Source organism: Hemicordylus capensis, chromosome 4, assembly GCF_027244095.1.
Source record: "Hemicordylus capensis ecotype Gifberg chromosome 4, rHemCap1.1.pri, whole genome shotgun sequence".
NCBI lineage: Eukaryota > Metazoa > Chordata > Lepidosauria > Squamata > Cordylidae > Hemicordylus > Hemicordylus capensis.
Genome location: NC_069660.1, coordinates 147,234,040 through 147,254,780, shown reverse-complemented (window position 1 = coordinate 147,254,780; position 20,741 = coordinate 147,234,040). Strand labels below are relative to the sequence as shown.

General features: G+C 43.2%; 1 long non-coding RNA gene across 1 annotated transcript; it reads right to left on the bottom strand.

Annotated features, from left to right (window-relative positions):
* Positions 1-470: 470 nt before the first annotated feature.
* Positions 471-20,372, bottom strand: LOC128325027 (uncharacterized). Its single transcript, XR_008307225.1, has 3 exons — positions 20,272-20,372; positions 11,193-11,309; positions 471-3,311 (listed from the first exon to the last, which is right to left on the bottom strand). It is a non-coding gene; the product is annotated as an uncharacterized LOC128325027 (long non-coding RNA).
* Positions 20,373-20,741: the final 369 nt, after the last annotated feature.

Sequence of the window (20,741 nt, the reverse complement as noted above, 5' to 3'; positions counted from 1 at the left end):
ATACCTCTGTTGATTTTTCTCTTAATTTTCTCTAGCCAGACCCCTGGATATAGTTTTTGATTTTCCTTTCAATTCTTTTTCATTGAATCTCCGATTTTAAGTTTTATCTTTTGTATTGCTGAGACTGCTATGCTGCGACTGATTTGCAGGCTGATTCAACATATTTGGTGAGATGTCCTCTGAATTCCTTAATATGTTTAAACCTCTTAAGACTTGCTCCTTTAACCTATTTCTAATGTAATTCAAATAAAAGGTTAACTAGATTTCTGGTGTGTGTGTGTGTGTTGGGAGAACTTTTCTTCCCAAGTAGCACGGACATGCACACACACACACGTAACAATGACCCATGAGAAGGAGGAGGATTGGTGCCCTGACATGTGTCAGACAAGCAGGCGATCAGCCAGGGCCCAGCCAATCTGAGGCCTTGGCTTATTATCCAGACAGGAAAAGAAGAAACAAGAGTTCTCAAGGAAGTTTGTGGGGGTTTTTTTGTTTGTTTTCTGATTATAATATTCTTGCTCTGCTATTGCTTATTGTTTTAACTGTCTGGTTTTGCTGGATCTCAGAGGGACAGAGGCAGAACTTGAGTGCCTGCCTGCATGTCTTCAGTTGCTGTGGTTTGGTCTGTTTGTTAGATGGTGGTGTTGTGACAAGAAATGGACAGTAGCCACTACTGTGAGTAACATTTTCTTGGTAATTGCTGTGAGGTGAGCTCCATGCCTGTCCTTGAGACTCCTGTGCTTCACTCGGTGCTCTGGTCTGCAATGCAAGAGTATTCAGTCAAAATGTGGCTGAAGAGGATGTTGTTCTGGTTTAGCTTATGGCTATGCTTACTAAGGGTGTGTGCTGCTGCTGCTGCTGCTGCTGCTGCTGCTGCTGCTGCTGCAATAGAATCATAATTGTGTGTCAGTGTGTGAGAGAGCAACTTGTGCCAATGATGCACCGCAGGCACCTGGCACTGGGTCTGGCAGGGGATTCTGGGTCAGTGATTCTTTTTTGTACCTTGTTTGGAATGTACCCTGTGTTCTGTGTTGGGAGGGACAGATGGAGATGATATGCCTTTTGCACTGGTTTGTGTGACAGTGCACTGTTTCACCCATAGGGAATAATGGGGAACTTGAGCAACCCCATTATTCCCTGTGGGTAGCTCCCTGGGACACCAAAGCAGGTAGGGTGGTAGGGCAGGATGCGTGCTACCTACCACCCAACCCACAAAACTACTGGCCAATCACATAGTTTTTAATGAATTTTTGATTTTTTTTTCCTGAATCAGTAGCTCAACCCTAACCCTAGTAGGGTATTTGAGATAACATTTGTTGAAGCATTTGTTCTTTTCTTCTGTTCTTTTTCCTCTCTGCAGATTTAATCAATTAAATAGATATTTATATAATATATACTCTTCAGTTTCCCAGGTAACAATTCATTACTTAATTATCTTTTCCAGATGGACACCCTACCACTAATTTCCTTCTGATTGCAATTTCTGTCCTTGGTTCTCTATATAATTTCACTAGTCATAGAGAGACCTACAAACAAAGATTTGGCTGATTACTTCAAATCAATATGTGAACTTCAGTTTTCCTCACCCCTGCCTCTGTTGCCCTTGTGAATCTCTCATTTCTGCTCATTCTCTTTTCCTGTTATTCTTCTCTTCTCAGATTTCTTGTTCTGGCTTTCTCTTCTCCCCCTCCTTCTCTTAGACTCCCACTTCTTCCTTTTAGTTTGTATGTGTGTATGTATGTGTGTATGAATTAGGGGGTGAGCACAAAACTGTTTTTTCCAGTTCAGTTTGAATTTTCTGGTTCAAATTTTCCCATTTTGGGCCTGTTTCGGGCCTTCTCCAGCCTGTTTTGGGCCTCTGTGCAGGGGTGGAGGCTATTTTTTAAATTCCACATATGTGCATGGGCCATTAGTGCGACCATGCAAATGTGTGGTCCACACGAATGGCCTATGCACATGCTAGGTTGTGCACGAAACTGGTTTGGCACTCCCTTCCTGGAGTGCTGAACTGGTTCTGTCCACCGGTGTTCAAACCGGTTCGGAGGGCGTGGGGTTGCTTTAAATGACAGGGAAGGTGCTGCCTATCTGTCAGCCCCAGACATAAAGAGTGTATGCAACTAGGTCAGTTATCGTATTTGGATCAAGCAATTGCTGGGACTTCCTAGCTCCAAATTGAAACAAATGGCTGATTACTTTGGCAGCTTGAAAGACATCAGCCATTTGGTTCAGCCCTTTGTATGCAATCAACCATCTGACAAGAGGCCCTGTTTATGCAGTTGGATCCCTACTGTTATAAATAACACCACACAGCATATGAAAAAGCTTAGCAGTAGATAATCACCACTTACAACATCCCTGGCCTTGCAGTATACCTGAGTCTGAGCCAGTCTCCAGTCTAAGTGTTGTTATAACCATCATTATGATGAGAATGCCATCCCAGCTGGCTAATCCCTGTGCTGCTGAACTGAAGCAGCAAAGAACAGCACTACTAACCTACAGGCCGCCAGTCATACTGCTCAGCAAAGGACCATAAAAGGGAGGGAGTCAGCCCAGGGCCTAAAAGGAGATAATGGATAGAATGTACAAGTGAGAGATGCAGATCAAAAAGGAGAGAAACCATATCTAGGCTGGAGAATTCAGCCCAAGAAAGGTGATAATGGGACCAAAAGAGATTGTCAAGAACTCCGAGGCTTGAACCAAGAATTTATGGCCTGATGCTGGGAACTAGCTGGGATTGTCTGTGCTTAGGCCTCAGCGCATGGAGAAAGGTGACTGTGGACTGTACTGTACAGGTCCATCCTAATGGCTGCCCTTTCCCAGCAGGTGCACTCACAGAGATGGCTGCCATTCTGCCACATATACGGTTCACTTCACATTAGCTTTCCCCCACACAGTTACATACATAATCGGGTAGAGGAATTTGGCAGCGCAAAGCAGCCCTCAATTAAAATCACGGATGTGACAGTTTCTCATATTGAGAGAATGGCTAAGACAGGTCCTGACAGCAAACAGGCTGTCGAGGCTGGCTGCTCTTTGTCTCCATGCTGCAGACTGTGCTGCCTCAGGCTCAGACAGCCACAACTGCTGTGCCAGTAGGAGGAAAGCAGCTCCTCTTTGTCTGGAACACTCGTGTGTCTCTTCAGGGTTCTTTCAGAGGTTGAGCCTGCTGGCGGGATCAAAGACTCTCAGGCTGCCTTGCCGTGTGGAAAGCTGAGAGGAGCGGATGACACACAGCCTTTTAACCATCTCCAGCACCAGTTCTCAGCAAAAGGTCATACTCAGCCAGCCGAATTTGGAGAGGATTCTGATAACTGTTAAATAAACGGACCAAAAATAAATAAATCCTAGGCATTATCTCCTTCAAACAGCAGTTTTCAAACTTCCTGCACTAAAGGGCTGACATCCTGATTAATGCAGCACCGGTACAATGGGGGAAGCACATGTGTAGCACCACCAGAACTTCTGAAGAGTCCCAGAATAATGACACAACAACACTAGTGCGTGTGTGTGTGTGTGTGTGTGTGTGTGTGTGTGTGTGTGGCGGGGTGGAGTGGAGATGAGCCCCTGGTGGCGCAGTGGTAAAACTGCCGCCCTGTAACCAGAAGGTTACAAGTTCGATCCTGACCAGGGGCTCAAGGTTGACTCAGCCTTCCATCCTTCCGAGGTCAGTGAAATGAGTACCCAGAATGTTGGGGGGCAGTATGCTAAATCATTGTAAACCGCTTAGAGAGCTTCCAGCTATAGAGCGGTATATAAATGTAAGTGCTATTGCTATTGCTATTTCAATTATTTCTACTACTCCACTGAAGCCCTCTGTATCACTTGAAAATATGTCCCTGAGGGCTGCACAACCCTCAGAGACATATTTTTGAGTGGCACAGAGCGTTATTTAAAAAAATTTTTAATGGTTGTAAAGTTTTAACTTTTGTTGTTGTCCTTTTGTTTTAACTAATGTTTTGCTTTTCTGGTTTTACTTTGTTGTAAACCACCCAGAGACTTAAGTTTTGGGCAGTATAAAAATACATTAAATAAATAAACAAACAAAAAACAAATTTTGCTCCCGCTGCTGAGCCAGCAGTGCAGCTGAGTTAGTTGAGCATTTCAGAAGAGCCAGTGCTTCATTAGTCAAGCTGTCAGCCAGGGAACCCCTTTCCACAATTATGTATACCGTTACGCATCTTCCTAGAACCCATCTCTGTTGTACAAGGTTCTGTGGCACAACGTAGGGTGCCCTCTCAGAACACACAGGCCATTTGCCAAGCCTGTTAGGCCTTGCTGTTTGTTTACTATTATAACCTCTTTTCCACTTAAAAAACCCCAAAGTTATTCACAATACAACACATACATGACACAACAGTAAACAAGCAACTTAAAATATCAATGATAAAACAACTTTAAAACCACAGGGTCAAAATTTGTCAAATGCTTTTTTAAAAAAACAGACCTTAACTTGTCACCTGAAAATGACCAAAAAGGGAGCCAGATGAACCTCCCTGTAGAAGGCATTCCACAGAGAAGTACTGTACTCGTAAGTGCAGGTGCACAATTCTAAGTGTCTGTGCATGTGCACAAGACCATTGGTGCTTTGCACAAGACCATTGGTGCTTTGTTAGACACCTACAACAGCCCAGGCTGACCAGAAACAACTGTGTAACCATGCACAACATGTGGGTTATTTTGACTTTAATTTACTTATTATTTCTGAGGCAATCTGAGTGATATCAGTGCATGAGATACAAGTTAGCTGATATAGTGTGGTGCATCAGAGTGTGAGCTGCGGTCCAGGAAGTCATTTTTTAATTACACTGCATCCACCAATACACTAGAAGCTTCATACAGCCTCAGTCCTCTATCTGCAATATGGATGCTGATAGATAGCCACTTCCAGAACCAGTCTTTCTACCCACATCCAGCAGCTATGCTACATTGTTCTGTAGGAGTCTATATTGGTCCCCATGCTCTTTAACATCTACATGAAGCCACTGAGTAAATTCATCTTGAGGACTACTTTTCCCTTTTCTTTTTATCTGATTCTAGGGAGGCTGTGCAGGTTTGCTGACCTGAGATTGCCAACCTCCTTGCAAAAATATATAACTTATCCTGACAATCAGGCTCTCTACCAGAGGACTGGAAAGTAGCCAATGTAACACTGATTTTTTAAAAGGGATCTGGAGGGATCAGGAAATTACAGGCCAGTTAGCTTAATGTTTGTTCCAGGCAAATTGATGGACAGCATTTTCAAGCATAAAATTGTGAAGCATATAGAATAACAGACTAGGGATGTGCACAAATGGATTTTTTTGATTTGATTTGTATCCAAATTGAATCACACCCGATTTGTTTTGGGTCTGGATCTGGACAGCTAGCACAGGGGCGATTTGTTTTGTCCACAAATCTCCCAAAACAGGTAGATTCTAATACAAATCATTTCATATCCAAATTGATTTGCACAGAGAGCAGGCACAGGCAGTGATTCTCTCAGCAGCAGGAAGGAGGTGGGGAAAAAAAACTCTTCTGTTTTCTTCAATCGGGAAAGCAGGAACAAAAAGCAGAGAATCCACTCCAGGCAGCAGGCAAGGCAAGGCAAGGCAAAGCTCCTCTGGATCTCTCTCTCTCTCCTCCCATGAGGCAGAAAGGCAGAATTGTAGCACATTTGAAAATCCCTCCTTTGGACTACCTCACCCTTGTCCCTTCTTTGACCTTTCCCCTAGTCAGTGCAGGGTCAGTCACCCTGTCAACACAAGATTTGAATGGAAACAAGCCACTCTGGAACCAGGGGTGAATAGTCAGCCAGTCATTGCATACTGTAAGTCAGCAATCTGAAGCTTATTTATGATACAATACAGACAAATTAATGTTAGTAAGGTACATGTACTACTAGAAGTCCTTCTGTCTTTTTGAGCAGTGAAATAGCAGTCAGAAGGGTCCCAGTCAGTATCATGACTGCGGCATATGGGGAGGGGGCAATTCAAGTAAACACATTTCACTGGACACATGGGGAGTGAGGGAGGAAAAGCAGCAACTGCCATGCATGTGAAGAGGATGGTTGTTACCTGTATTGCCAGGTGTCACCAGGTGAGAGTTACAGCTCATTTCAAGCCCTTGAGAGCCTGACAAACAAGACCTCCCATCTTAAACGGTAGAAATTTCTCCCCGTGGGAATCTGCTTTCTCCCCTTCCTTACAGTCTTCCCTAAACAAGTTGCCCTTCTTATTCAGGCCTTTAGGTCCAAGTGTGTGTGTGATTAGGGATGTGTAAACAGGTTTGAATTAAAACCAGTCCTGGGCGGGGGGGTTCGAACAAAACCAAAACCGAACCTACCCACAATGGTTTGAAGCTGGTTCGAATTCAAACCAAACAGGCCAAGCTGGTTTTGTGCACATCCCTAGGGGTGATCTGTGGTAAAGAAGATATCTGGTTAGGCAGTTCACAAGTTAGCCCACTTGCAGCTGACATGTTTGCCTGTCTGTCATCTTGGATCGGGGTAGATGACATCATCAAAAACCCCTGCTAACTTGGCAAAAAGGCACCTTTTAACGTGGTGATTCTCTTTATTTAGCAGGCGGAGAATATCTGGCCCTACCCACCCCCAGCACAGTACCTCCAGTGACTGTTGCTGGTGTCTATCTGATGTTGCTTTTTAGATTGTGAGCCCTTTGGGGTCAGGGATCCATCTTATTTATTTATTATTTCTCTGTGTAAAGTGCCCTGAACCATTTTTGGAAGGGCAGTATAGAAATAGAATTAATAATAATAATAATAATAATAATAATAATAATAATAATTCCCCGTAGGGACTGTAGCTCAGTGGTAGAGCATCTGCTTGCATGCAGAAGGTGAAATCTGACGTCCAATCCTTAGTAGCATCCTCATAGGGCTGGGAGAGACTCCTGCCTGAAACCCTGGAGAGCCACTACTAGACAGTGTAGACATTGCTGAGCTAGGTTGACTTAGTTTCTATGACACTTCCAGTATCGCATGGTTTGGCTCCAAAAAAAATTAAGGTCTAAAGAAAAATCACAGTCCCTTAACTATTTCCTTCCTCAAAAGGATGATAATGGCACACTGTGTAATATGAGTGTAGGAGAAATGGGCATGAAACAATAACTTTAATTTCAGTTATTTCATTTTAGATTTAAATCAATTGTCAGACTGATAGGTATGAATTGTAGGTGCAGCAGTTTGAAATCAGTTTGGAATGTCTGGACCACTTTTTAAAATTAGCATTTGAACCAGAACTGGACCAGAGAGTTAACAACACCCTGCTGAAACTTTCCTAGAAACTACTCCTGATTTTTTTAAAAAAATAATCGTTCGGCTTCCTGTTGCAAATTCAACACTAGTGTAAATCTACCTTTAGGTATTAACTGAAATATATCTGTCCTTCATATCCCTTATATCTCGATCTCTTAAAGTAATGTTTCTCCAAAGAAGCCTGTAACATTTAGGTTAGGAATTAGGATTGAGCATGTGTTTTTAATCTATCTGGGGAGAAGGAGTGCTGAACATAAGGATGTGTGAGCCAGTTCACATTGTGGTGGGCTAGACATTAAGCCAGCCTGGTTTGGACGGTCCGAGTTCGAACTGGAATGGGCCCCCAAAGGGGGGAAGAACTAGCTTGTGGGCTGGCTCAGGAAGTATCGTTGTAAAGAGGAAGCTGGCTAGGATTCCCCTTAACAAGTAAAGGGGGGTTCCCTAGACTAAAAAGTGAAAAAGTGAAAAAGGATTATTTACCTTTCATTTCCCGCTGGTGGGGACAGCAGAGGCAGCCGCAGCATTGATGGTGACATTGGAGGAGGTGGGACGGGGCTCCTCCAACCCACCTGCCGGCCTCCCAAATGACATGCCAGGCCAGCTGCATCCTGGTTCAAGACTCTGTGCACATGCAGAGGCCTGAATTGGGCCACAGCAGGCCCAGCTTGTCAATTGGGCGGCCAATGGGGGTGGGTGGGTTGGAGGAGCTACTGCCACCATTTCTGATGTTGTTGCCGGTGGCAGGAAACTATAGGTAAATATTCCCCTTTCACCACCACCCACTTCTTAGTCTAGGGAATCCCCCTTTCTTGTAAAGGGGAATCCTAGCCAGATTCCCCTTTGCAAATATAACCCCTGAGGAGGACTATGAGCCGGCTCGGCCAGACCAGACTGAGTTCAGCCAACCCAAAGCACAGAGCGGGCCAGGTCGGTTCAAATCCAGTCTGGATTCAAACCAAGCCGGCCAAACAGCCAACTTGCAGACCCCTAGCTGAATGTTAAAATAAATTGTTTAATGTTTTAAAGTTTTATTTTTGTCATTTTAGCTTGTTTATATATATTTTTTAGTTTGATTAGATTGTAAACCACCCTGAGATTTTATATAGGGCAATATATAAATGATGCAGACAGACAAACAGACAGACAGACAAATAAATAAGTATAATAAAATAAAAATATTAACTCCTATTGTGGTTCTTCCATTTGGTTACTTACTGCTGGGATGGTGACAATCTGTAAATAGTACCATAAGTATTTACTTGCAATATTCAGGCACTTCTCTTGTACTTGCTGCAGCTTTGTATACAGCCAAACGAAGATGCTACAGATCCCCTTATGCAGATTATTGATTTTGAGAGCTATCTTTTTTTTCCCCTATGGGGAAGAGAATTTCTGCACACTTAGTGATTTTGCTAGTAGCAGATGGACATACACAGTTTTTCCAATGACTCCTTTAAAGAATCTCACAGAAATTGAGGCAGATGGCAAAGCAAATTGCTTTAATTTTAATAAAAGCTTTCATTTACTCTGATTTTAGTACTGGCAAATAGCTGTGAGTCACCTAATGTGCAGATGATTAGGATTTATCTTTCCTAGGACTGGACAGCTTAGGGGGCTGGCACTGGATATCCAGCCTTTGGCACATGAAGCTGTCAGTCTGAGTACTGCTCAGGCCAGATGATGAATCACCACAATCCGACAGCTCTTTTGGTGGCCTATATGGTGGGTGCTGTTCCTTCCATTTCCTAATATATAGGCTTCCAAACCTAGAAGAATGTGGATGGCATTCTATTTATTAATTTTGGACATTTGTATACCGTCCCATAGAAAAAGTCCCAGGGCAGTTGACAATATAAAACCATTAAAACATTAACATAATTAAAATAATTTAAATATGAATTTAAACTAAAAGCCTGACTAAACAGGTATGTTTTTAGGTTCTTCTTTAAAACATTCAGAGAAGGAGAAACTCTAATTTCATTAGGAAGCATGTTCCACAGTCCTGGGGCAACTCTAGAAAAGGCCCGGTTTTGAGTCGCCACCAACTGAGCCGGTGGCAACTGCAACTGGGCCTCCACAGATGGCCTTAAGTTGACTGCTACAAAGGAATCTGAGTGAATGTGGGTGTTATTCTCCATGGTCCAAGTTTATCTAGGGAGATGGGGAGATGAAGTGGTCAGGTGCTCATGCCAAAAGGGGGGCAAGTGCCTTGGGGCAGGGAGAAAGGTGACAGACATTATACTGGCAGACAGGCAGAAGTCCAATGATAGAGAAAGAGTAGGAAGACCAATAGTCAAGACATGCAGGAACAGAACCTGATAGTCTCCACATCTGCCAAATTGCCCAGATGAGGGAGAATAACAGATTACTTTAAAAGAGACAGAGCACAGGATTGAGCATAGATAGATAGATAGATAGATAGATAGATAGATAGATAGATAGATAGATAGATAGATAGGATCTTTATAATGAACACAAGAATAGCCCTGCTGGACCAGGCCCAAGGCCTATCTAGTCCAGCATCCTGTTTCACACAGTGGCCCACCAGATGCTGCTGGGAAGCCCACAGGCAAGAGCGAAGGGCATGCCCTCTCTCCTACTGCTACTCCCTTGCAACTGGTATTTAGAGGCATCTTGCCTCTGAGGCTGGAAGTGAGCTATAGCTCTCAGACGACTAAAGGACAAGAAGTTTGCAATTTCAAATTGTATGCTAGATCATCTCATGGTCTTCTAAGAACAATCCAAACATAGCTGTATGTTTATCAATAAAAAGTCCTCAAAGCAAGAGGAATACTCATACTTAAATATTATTATTACTCCTCTTGTTTTGAGGACTTTTAATGAGATTTTAAAATCACAAATGAAATAATGAGCACTTTTTCACAATCCTGTGAGCAGGCTTGAGGGTGGGCAGTGGGGAAGAACATAAGAAAAGCTCTGCTGGATCAGGCCCAAGGCCCATCTAATCCAGCATCCTGTTTCACACAGTGATTTCTCCCCTAAAGAGAAACCAGCCCCTCAAAATCTCCCCTTCCTCCTGTTTGTTTGTTTGTTTCAAGAAAAAAAAAAGGGTGGTGGTGGTAGAAAAGCTAGTTTACCCTCTCAGGTCCACTGTTCCTCCGCCACAGTAGGCTTCAAACTCGCACAGTAGGCTTCAAACTCGCACAGTAGGCTTCAAACGGCTTACCTTCCCCACAGACAATCCAGAACAGTTGCTGGGTGTGCGGATCGTGTGCCCAGATGAGCCGTTGCTGCCTCAGGCAGCACAGAGGTTTGGGGGCTGGGATGAGTCATCCCAGCCCCCAGAAATCCCACAGTGCACCATGCAAATGCATTGTATATTATGGGGCTCATGTCTCAGCACTGGCTGGGATCAGCCAGTGCTGACACATGGCCACTCGTGCCCTTAACTTTGGCTAACCAGCAGGCTCCCTAGGTGGGTTTGCTAGTGCTACCAAGGGAGCTTCTCACCGGCAGCCAAGCCTGGGCTTAGCTCCCCTAGCCCGGTCTTGGCTGCTCGTGAGAACAGCCTCAAAGAATTAGAAGAATAAGAACAAGATATACAATTCTAAAACCATCATCATACCATTGCTTCCACTTTCCTGTTATAAGCTTCTCTCTCTTAAAAAGCTCATCTTAATGTTTCAAGATATCCAAGTATAAAAGGAAACACTGATTTTTCTGTAACCGCTGAAGTGCTTAGATTAGTACCGTCTGTGTTTATTAGATCTATTATTTGAAAGGTTAAAGAAAACATGTGCCCAACTGAGAATTCAGCACTGCTCAGCATCCTACAAAATCCACACAATAACCCAGGTTAGAATCTGCTGTTCTGAACTGAATTATTTCAGAAATATGCCATTCAGCCATAATAATGGCTCAGCAGGCTGAGTGTTATTCCAAGAAAAGAATGCATACATGAGAATGATTGCAATTACCTGATTTATGGATTCTGCTGTTATGTGATGTCTTCACATTATGTTTCTAGCTTCACAAGCACACATTCAGTTCCCTAGGGCTTTTCACTTGAAGTCAATAGGAATGCTTGCAGTTCACTAAAGTGAAATTTCATAAAGCAAAACATTGGAACATATTATTTGGCTAAGAACAATCCAGCAATATGTACTTAGAGTCTCGGTGGGTACACACCATCATTTGACCTCATATTTGTTGCCATGCCTGCCTGTCCCCATTGCCCCCCAGTGCACCCCAGTGCACCCCACCCCCACCCTATTGAATCTTGGCTGCATCAGTGTTTCTGGTGACAAGGAAGTCTCTACCTAAGTGCATTCCCCTGATTTGAAGAAATGGGCCATTCTGGCCAGGTTTTTCTTAAGTGCCCTCAGGTCATTAGTGTGTCCTAAGCATGCACAGCAGGTGACAGAGTTGACCATCAAAGTACTGAGACTGGAATGCAGTTTATCTCTCTTAATGAGTGGACACCCAGATAAGCCAAGGAATCAAAGACAGATTCATTCCCACAAATAAGATTCATTGGCCGCCTTTGCACATAACGGGAAACTACGGGTCTAATGAACACACAGTTTGCCCTCGTTCCTCCTGCCATGCTCCAGACAATCTGATCTGAAAGTGATGGTGGGGGGCGGGGACTGGCTCCGTGGGCTTCCTTTGTCCAATAATGGACAGCCACAGTAGCCAACTGGAGACATCAAGAGAGAGGAGCTTCCTATCCTCAACTCCAGTTAGAGACGGTGACAGACTTTGGACAACATGACATCACTTTCTAACTGGTCACCGCCAAGATAGATAGATAGATAGATAGATAGATAGATAGATAGATAGATAGATAGATATCAGGCAGCATAAAAATATGATAAATAAATAAATCAAATAAATTATCGCCTGCAAAATCGAGGAAGAACTGAAGGTTCACTTTGAGGTTTGTAGCCAGGAAACTTTGTGCCAGGAAACTTTGAGGTTTGGTCTTGTAACCGAGGGTTCCCATCTTTGGACGATCATAAACCCAAACATGTTGCATGGTTGTCTCCAGGTTGGTGTGTTGTATGAAGGCAGCCTTAGTTTCAATTAAATGAACCATGCTGAAAATTAGTGCCCTTCTTCCTTGTGCACTTGTCTTCCTTGGGAGATCACCGATTTAGCCTTTTGTTTTAAGAATAATGTCTAAGAGAACACCCATAGGAAATTAAATGAAGCCTCCCCAGGAAGATAAAGTAATCACCACTAAAGAAATTTCACAAGAGAGCAAATTCCCTGTCCAAGTGTAAAACCTATTCATCATACTGATTGGATTCAAAGACCAGAGCATCATGCTTAGATTAATCTCACCAGCTGAGCTTCACAGCCATAGTGATAGCCACCTTCAAGCTATTCAGCTTATCTGAATTCTTCTAGAAATCACAGGCAGCCACTAGAAGGCATCAACACTGGGATTAGAATTCTAGAAGGTGGAAGGTGCTTAGCTCTCTCATGTCTGACTCCCAAAGAGTTTAGTCTTCAGGATATAACCCCCACTTCTTAGAGTTAATAATTTGTACAGCAACACCTAGAACAGTCCCATGTCATGCTGTTCCCAAGGATTGAGGTTGCTGTCAGTACCCAAGGTTGGGACTGGGAGATTGGTGATTAAAATATATGGATGTTGAAATAAACAATATATTTGTGACCCTTTGATTTGTTTTAAAACCTTTATTTACTTATTATGCTACCACCATCAAATTAAATCCTGATTTAATTTACATAGTATCCTGGATTTACATAGTATCCTTCTGGAATGTCTGAGAGCGTTGGGGGTGGGAGGCACTGTTTTACAGTGGTTCCACTCCTACCTCTCGGACAGATTCCAGATGGTGTCAATTGAAGACTATTGCTCCTCAAAGTCTGAACTTAAGTATGGCGTCCCCCAAGGCTCCATACTTTCTCCAATGCTCTTTAACATCTACATGAAACCGCTGGGAGAGATCATCAGGGGATTTGGAGCTGGGTGTTATCAGTATGCTGATGACACACAGATCTACTTCTCCATGTCAACTTCTTCAGGAGATGGCATAACTTCCCTAAACGCTTGCCTGGAAGCAGTAATGGGCTAGATGAGGGAGAATAAATTGAGACTGAATCCCGATAAGACGGAGGTACTTATTGTGTGGGCTCAGAACTCCAGAGATGATTTTGATCTCCCTGTTCTGGATGGGGTCACACTTCTCCAAAAAGAAAATGTTCGCAGTCTGGGAGTACTTCTGGATCCACACCTCTCCCTGGTATCTCAGGTTGAGGTGGTGGCCAGAGAGGCTTTCTGTCAGCTTCAGCTGATACTCCAGCTATGTCCATTTCTTGAGATGAATGACCTCAGAACAGTGGTACATATGTTGGGAACCTCCAGACTTGACCTTTGCAATGCGCTTTATGTGGGGCTGCCTTTGTACGTAGTCCGGAAGCTTCAGTTGGTACAGAATGCGGTGGCCAGGTTGGTCTCTGGGTCATCTCAGAGAAAACACATCACGCCTTTATTGATAGAGTTACACTGGCTGCCAATAGGTTTCTAGGCAAAATACAAAGTGCTTGTCATAACTTATAAAGCCCTAAATGGCTTAGGCCCTGGGTATCTAAGAGAACATCTTCTTCATTATGATCCCTACCGCCCATTGAGGTCATCCAGAGAGATCCATCTCCAGTTGCCACCAGCTCAGCTGGCGGTCACACGGGGATGGGCTTTCTCAGTTGCTGCTCCAAGACTGTGGAATGCGCTCCCTACTGAGATACGATCCTCCCCATCTCTGACAATTTTTAGAAAGCATTTGAAAACCCACCTCTTCACCCAAGCTTTTTCAGTTCTTTAAAATTTTAAGGTTTTAATTTGTAGATGATTTTTAAATTGTTAAATTGTTTTAAGTTTTTGTGTATATTTTACTGTTTTATGCTATTGTTAACCACCCAGAGACGAAAGTTTGGGGTGATGTACAAATCTGATAAATAAATAAATAAATAAACAAACAAACAAACAAATAAATAAATAAATTGGGTTTCTAACACTAACTTTGGCATTGTGGCCAAGTGGTAATGTGGAAAGCAGTTGATTTTTTTTTCAAGTTCCAAAGCAAAGAAAATAATGTGATGCTTGTACAATAGCTTCAGTGATTTCTTATTCAGTACAATGTAGGGTCAATCGCGTAATGGTTTCTGGGACAAAGTAACAACCTTAGAATTGGCAGGACTGCATACCATCACCGCACATGTGCTGCACGTGCACCCTGGCCATTTGCGTTTCCAGGTCATGTGCAGTGGTGTCCAAAATGGCTGCTGTTAATGGGGGAAAGGCTGTAACTGCCCTTAGAGGACCAGGGGAGATTAGTGGGGGGGGGAGACTGTGGAGACTCCCCCACCTCTGCCGCACCAGGACCCCAAGGCCTCCAGACCTGCCAATGAGTCATTACACACACATATATACACACACATATATATACACATTAGAACCCCAGAGCCAGCCCCAAGCCAGCCAGGAAGTTGGGGTTCAGCTCGAGGTTGAGCTAGACCAGTTTGATGGCAAATTGGCTCGATGTTGAGCCAGTTCGCACATCCCTAATAGCCAGACAAAGTTACTCAAGAATACTACTAAAGAGTTACTCTAAAGGACTAGTTAATTTCAATGAGGTTTCCATTGAGTAATTTAGTCACGATGTCAACCAGAGATCCCATTCATCTGTCTCTGTTATGTCTCTTAGAGGACTCTTGAGTCTTAAGACTGGCTATAACATGTTCCATGCATATTCCTTTATGGTATTTTCTCATGGAGGAAAAACATTGCATCATAAGAGACTTTATGTTTCTTAAATGTAAGTTCATTACTTCCTGTTGTTTTTGCAAAGGGGAAAAACAAGTATTTATAGGAACATGATTTACTGTAGATGTAAAATTTCCTAACAGTGCTTCAAGCTAAAGTGATATCTGGAGCTGGTGATAAAACTTTAAGTAAAATGACATAATTAAAATGTTAGTGAGGGATGAATAAAAGATATATGCACCCATCCCTGTGCATTCGGCTGGATGGTGCTACAGATGTAGTGTACCTAACAGACATACGAGCTGCCAAAATAAGATGTAAATTCTGTCTTGCTGCATAAATGATCGAATTAAATCTTCAGAGCAGGATTTACTGGCAAGACATTGAAATCAATCTCTTTAAAAGGCATTTTAAGGACATAAACAAGTGTTGTAGATACCCTGGGCAAAATTAAACATAAAAATGTATTGCCTTTGAGGAAGAACAAAATAGTTTCTTGCAGTGAACAATATTGCAATGTCTCAGCATGAGTCTAAAATTCTATTTTGGCAAAGAAGCTTGCGGGGAGGGGGGCCACTCTGAATGCATTCATAAGAAGCTTCTGCCCATGATAATAGGGGTTTTTAGATTCTGGATTGAAGACATATACATTATATAGAACTGAGGAAAAGGCTCTATGCTGTTTGTTTTGTTTTTTAAAATTCTTGCAATACAGGATCATATTTTTCCTAATGTTAGCTTACTGTTATTTACCCATGCTGGTTTTAAAAAACAAGGAGCGGGAACAGGAAAGCAAACAGGAACATGTTTCAGCTCTGTCTACTATATCCATGACATTGAGCAGCCCCATGAAATAAAAGGGACTTCAGTAATCCAAAAATCTTCAGTTTAAAATGAGAGTTGAGATACTCTACATTTTTACTTGTGCTCTAAAAAGAATGGAAATTGCAAGTTAAGGTGCCTGTCTTAACTTATGCACCATATAAGCTGTAAAGACTTTGTACAGTCTGGTATATGATGATGGCTTTAGAAATAAGGTCCACACACTCACACTTTTCCTTGATCAGAGAAGCATCAGGCAGAAATTCATCAGGGGCATCTCTAGGAAGTGATTAGGGAAACTGTACCTGTTAAATGTCTGCCTGGATGCATCCCTCCCCTGCCCAATGTTCAGCTGAAAGCCCAAGGCAAAATATGGGTGCATGGAGCCTTGTTTCTAAAGCCATCATCGTATACCAGACTATACAAAGTTTTTACAGCTTATATGGTGCATAAGTTAAGACAGGCACCTTAACTTGCAATTTCCATTCTTTTGAGAGCACAAGTGAAAATGTAAAGCATCATAACTTTCATCTTAAACCGAAGGTTTTTGGATTACTGAATTTCCAGGTGTTTTAAGAAGGAGAATCTGATTAGACACTATGGAGAGGAGCTAACCCAAACACAAGGTAGAACACCAAAAACTTTGTAAAACCTTCAACTAAGTTAAAGGCACACTCCCCACTATGGCTGGATTCAGTCATAGTTACAGTGTGATCCCACCTCGTGATTATTCAGCAGTGAATAAGGATACAACAAGAAGCAGGTAATTTGTGTTCAATTTAAATCTGTAGTACTTCATTTTTTCTTTTTCTTAAAAACACACACACAACAATAATTAAAAATAACAAATGCTTTAACAATCATGCCCCAAACTACAAATTCTCTTCTCAGAAATTTCCCATAAACCTCAGTTGTCCTGCTTGATTTAATTTCCTTCAGGATGGTGTTAGCAAAATAGTGGTAGGCCTTAAGCTAATCTGACGGAAATAATGGGCCTTAACCCTATGACTTTTGCCTTTTGACTATATATAGTGACACATACTCTGCTTTATGAGCTCCCTAGAAAACAACAACAACAAAAACCCAAATTCTTGTAATCCCAGCTCTTTTAAGGGATGGAAACCTATAGGAGCCCTTATATCTTCATCTTTGCCACCTTCCTTCATTCAGGACATGCAGGCCTTGATCAGCATCCTTCTCCCCACCTTTCCAGGGCCTGCTCTCTGGCTACAGTTTGGCCCTGAGGAGCCGATATGAGCTTTTTTGGCTTTGGCTCTTCTTCCTCTTTTAAAACTGTTGTGGCATGTTTTAATAATAGTTTTTAGTGTCTGTCTCTTTTCCTTCTGCCTAGAAAGTGGTATATTTTAAAAGTTGTTCACAAGTGACATAGCCTCTGAGCATAGACAGAGTAGATTTCTTCCCTTTAACTCTCAGTCTTCCACTTAATGGTTAATGGCTGATAGGATAATGGCTTACTTAAAGTAGTCACATTGAAATTAAAAGGACATTAGGCATTTCTTAGCATGTTATTGATGATAGGTTTCCAGGCAAAATACAGAGTGCTGGTTTTAACCTATAAAGCCCTAAATGGCTCAGGCCCTGGGTATTTAAGAGAACCTCTTCTTCATGAACCCCATCACCCAATGAGATCATCCAGAGAGCTTTGTCTCCGGTTGCCACCGTCCTTCTCTGTTGTTACCCTGAGACTGTGGAATGCCCCCCCTACTGAAATATGAACCTTCCCATCACTGACAACTTTTTAAAAGCACTTTATCTCTTCACCCAAGCTTTTTAATCTGACTCTGGTTTTAAATTATTTTAAAGTTTTTATTTTCTGTGTTTTAACCTGTTTTATGTTGCTGTAAACCGCCCAGAGACAAAAGTTTAAAGCGGTATACAAATCCTATATTGAAGGAAGGAAGGAAGGAAGGAAGGAAGGGAAGGAAGGAAGGATTATCCTGAGTAAATTTCCTCCTGATTTCAGTCACTGAGACTATTCCCACGATTGATGGAAAGTGGGTTAAGGGAGCTTAGCCTACTTTCTGTTGATCGTGGGAACCACTGGACTCGTAGGCAAGCCCGGTGCTCCCAAGGCAGCTAGCCTGCCTAGAACACCCTCCCCTTAAATGAGGCTAACAGAGCAAGCACTCCGTTAATCTCATTCCTTTGCTCGTGTGTCCTTTGCTCGTGTGTCACCGCAGAGCAAGTAGACCCCCGACAGAGAGGCTGCAGCCTGCCTTCCGGGCTAGGGGGGATGTCCAGGATGCACTGCACACTCTCGTGGGGCATCCTGCAACTTCCAGGGGCCATGCAACCCCCGATCCCCGCAGCCCCCACTGGCTCCACAGCAGAGCCAGCAGCCATGTGGGTGGCCGATCCGGCTGCCCAGCTACGAGCAGCTGCTTGTCTGCGGAGAGAGTGGGCTAAGCCCTCTCTCCCCACAGAACCCCATCAGGTGCTTCACATGTGCTGTGTGAATCACCTTACTATCTTTCTTGCTGTATTCTCTACAGAGGAGGGATTATTGGCATTTGTGTTTGAAATATACTAACAGATCTTATGTCCTGTGGGACACTTTTGGTTAATGTCAGATTCTTTGAGAACAATCTCTGTGCTGGGTGGGGTGCTGGTGAGTTTACCTCACAGGATTTTTACATCCAATACTTTATTAGAGTCACAGACCAGTACAAAAATAATACTTACATATAGAAACCCATCAAGGCTGTAATACTATAGTTACACTTTAATACAATAGTTACAAAACAAAACATTATTTTGCACTCACATATTTTTAAAGGACCTTTCCATTATTCTCTCCTCCCACAAGACCATTTTCCAGGGATTGTTTAACTGTTCCCTCATTATATGGAAGCAAGTCCCACTGAGTTTAATGGAGTTTACTTCCTTCTAGGTGTGTACATAGAATTGCAGGTTCAGTTGTCAAAATGCTGCTGGAAAGGGCATGTATATTCCTGCCCAGCACCCTCTTTCTCACATTTCTCATACTTCCAGAAAGCTCCAAAGAAGTACAGCAAAGAAATGCCAGAAACCATTCCCAACCACTGCCAACAAACTATGATTGTGATGTCAACTGCCCTTGGTGTTGCTGACCGCACACACTGCGCCATGCACAGATTCTTGGGGGGACTGCTGTCACAGCAGGAAGCTGCATGCAGCAGCAGAGAGCAGGTAAGGACCTGCTCTCTTTTGTAAAGATCCCGTTTGCCGCTTGCCCCCTTCCCAGTGGCACCAAACCAGTTCAGACCTTGTACACAGACCTCCGAACCGAGCTTTGTGCAGATCCCTGTCACCGAGACCTGACCCTCCCAGCTTCAGAATTCTCAGTGGCAGACTCAGTTATGCTCTTAGCTAACTTTCCCTTAGTTATTTTCCCTGTTATTATGGAGATTTTGAACAACAATTACTCAAAAAAACACTAGATTGATGTTTTTCAAATTAGCAAAAGGCACCCCGGTATGGACCTGAATTTGGGGGGAATGCTAAAAAGACACCAAATATTTTAAAATATACATTTTCTGTCCCCTAGTTAATGTGTGTATTATTTCAGAGAGATTGGGTGGATGCTTTTGACCAGGGGCGTAGCAAGGTTGGAGTGGGCCCAGAGACAAGATTTTAAAATGGGGCCCCCCCCCCCAAAGTCCAGGGCCTCCGCACACCCCAGGCCCCCAAGGATTTAAGTCTGATATTTCAAAATAAGTATGCTGCCTGGAAATACATTTCACTGAATACACACATGCACACTTCACAGTATATAGTGATATACATTGAGTACTATATATTTGTGCTACTTTTAATGCCTAGAACACACTAGCAACACTAATTATTAAAATGGCCCCCTCGCTGCAGATTAGCCAAGGAGACTTTCAACCATGCAGGGTGAGCCTATGTTTGTTTTCTCAGAATTCTGAACAAATTCAGTCAAGTTTGATTCCAGGAGGTTTTTCACAGGAGGCTTTTAAAGCCCTTTAACACACATCTCCTCTGGAATAGAGGTGCTGCATTCACATGTTGGCCAGATTTACCCTGAAGTCCCTGCAAGTTATTGGGGAGCAGTTCACACACAAGAAAAATAAAATAAAATAAAAGCATAAGACATGCTTCACAGTTCTCACTCAGACCTTCTGGGTTGCAAAACAACTTGAACATAAGTGCATTTATAAATGAATGAATGAATAAATAAAATTAATAAAATACTGTTCCAGAAGTTTTTGCAATTTTCTGCCATGAAACAAGCCACTTATAGGACTTTTTAGATAGTTTTTTTTAAGCCAGCAAATTTTCCAAGCTGTTTAAAAATAAATATTCAGAGACTTCTCAGTCCCTCCCCCCAATATCAAAGCCCTATGGCAAGCAGATCCCTATATATCCGGGTGGGGAGGGGTGGGGAAGGTAACCACAAAAGGGAGTTCACACTCTACCTGGCAGCAGGGGGTCTTCTGCTGCAGAGAACAGTGGAGGCCACTCTAGCTGCCTCCTCCTTGCTGGCTTGGGCCCTACTCGAGTTCAGGCTTCACAGAGGCCTACACCAGACCTCCGGGGAAGCCCCGCCCACCCGCCGATCAGCTGAGAGGCGGGAGAAAAGGAGCTCTTTGCAGCTTGTCTGCTGCCTGCATTGCCGGCCAGGAGAACAAGCTGGAGAGGCGGCGAACAGGGCAAGTGACTGAGAGGCTATGGGGCTGGGCAGGGGGCAATGGGGAGTCACGTGAGGTGCCCCTGGGGTGCCCCTCCAGGCAGTGGGGCCCCCAGACAACTGTCTCCCCTTGCCCTATCTTTGTTACGAGCCTGCTTTTGACTTCAAGGTTTATAATGGCGGAATGTTGAAACCACTCCTCATCTTAACTTATACTGGCATGACCGTGCCAGTATAATATCATAATCTGCACAAGGG